The sequence below is a fragment of the Microtus ochrogaster genome, chromosome 1, assembly GCF_000317375.1.
Source record: "Microtus ochrogaster isolate Prairie Vole_2 chromosome 1, MicOch1.0, whole genome shotgun sequence".
NCBI classification, from domain to species: Eukaryota; Metazoa; Chordata; class Mammalia; order Rodentia; family Cricetidae; genus Microtus; species Microtus ochrogaster.
In genome coordinates, this window is record NC_022009.1 from 94,674,832 (window position 1) to 94,676,707 (window position 1,876).

The window sequence follows — 1,876 nt, forward strand, 5'->3', positions numbered from 1 at the left end:
TATGTGGGTGGCCTGGTCCAAGGGTGTGAGAGCAGAACTGGTTGGGGTCCTGGCTGTCTGCTATATTGGGTGAGCTAGCTGGGGGCAGTGCTGGAGAGCTTGCCTTGGTGGTGGGGATGAGGGAGAGCTTGAAGACTTGGCCAACCCAGATACCACCCAGGCCCAGAACCAGGACTGTGAGCTAGCCCTCCCCATCACCCACCTCATCTATGAACTGCTGGAACATGCAAAGGGGCTAGGCCTGCATACCCAAAGCTGCAGGATCTCCATTACACAAGGCAACAACAGAATATCCAAGAGGAATCCCAGTGAGGGCTCTGGATCTATGGGGGTGGTAGAAGCCAGAGGCCTCTAACCAGGCCAATGACTCACTGCAATTAATATTTAAAGAAAAGATGGATGGAGTAAGGGTTTACTGTGCAGTTCTCTGTGCCACACTACAGCTTCCATGCTGAGAATTTGTTAGTTTGTCTGTTATTGTTTTTGTTTAAAATTTTTATTTTTGGGGGTTGGTACAAGAACTGAAGGTAGATTCCAAGGCATGGGGAAATGGATAGGATCAGGATGCATGAGGTAAAATCCACAAAGAATCAATAAAAAGTTAAACTGTGAGATTTTACTTAGTACAAAGTGTTTTAAAAGTAAGAACCTGGGGGATGAGGATTGACTTCATGTGTGACATGGCACGATATTATTCCATGGTCAGCTATGCAGGATAAAGATGAATACCGTACAATCCCCTGCAGTGAGCAAGAACGGAAGAGAAAGGGACGGAGTGAAGGAGAGGAGGAAGGAAGGCAAGCAAGAGAACAGAGCAAAAGAGAGCTCACAACAGAGATGATACTAAAAACTGAAAAGCTACCTACCAGCCTCAGAGCCAAAGACTAGCAAAGGAAAGCTCATGTCATAGCAGGTAAGTGCGAAGGACATAGCAAGGTGGTACACTGAAAACCAGTTATAATAATGACATTCTTTCACCAATTGGTGTAAGCAGTCAAGTAAAAACATTTCTCAGAAAGGAGAGAAAAAACAAAATATCTCGATCTGAACAGTGAATCACACGATGCACAAGTTAGTATCACCAGGGAAGACAGACGAGTGCAGATATCTGTGGAGATACAGGGGGTTAGTGTTTCATAATAATAAAATATCCACAAAGAATTTGTATAATGCTTTCTTTTTTTTTCAAATTTCAAAGCTTCAAAAGATATGAATCAAAAAAATTGACAGAACTGAAAAAAAATTGGGAAAATTTCAAATCATTGGATAGTTTCAACATGTATCTTTATAGTGACTAGAACAGTAAAATCAATAAGGGCATAGAAGGCTTTAGTTGGTTTTACTTAAATGGAGTTTATTGACCGCTACCCCACTTTTAACAGACAGCACCCTCTCTCCAAGCACAAATAGAACACTAATTAATACAGATAATATTATAGTAAATAAAACAAGTCTCAGTTGTCCGGAAAGAAAACTCACAGCTTAAATGACTTTAGGAAAAGTCCACCAAAGACTGGGTTAAAAAAATAACAAAAACCCAAATCAAAATAGCACTATGTTAACTCTTTCAGAAAATAGAAGTATTTTCTCCATTACTCTGTGATATTACCAATCTCCTGTTCTTATGAAAACTTGAAATATAGATGATAAAAATGAAATTAACAGTAAAGATACCCCACAAACAGGTGGAAAAATTCTCAGCAAAATAAAGGCAAACAGATTAGAGCAAATGACAGTAAACCACGGCCAAACAGAGTTTGTCTAAGCAAAGCAACACCAGTTCAATATTTTAAACCATTGATACAACAGATCAGATTAACAGAGCAAGGGAGAAAAGACACATGATTATCTCAAAAGATAGTAGAAAAGACATTGA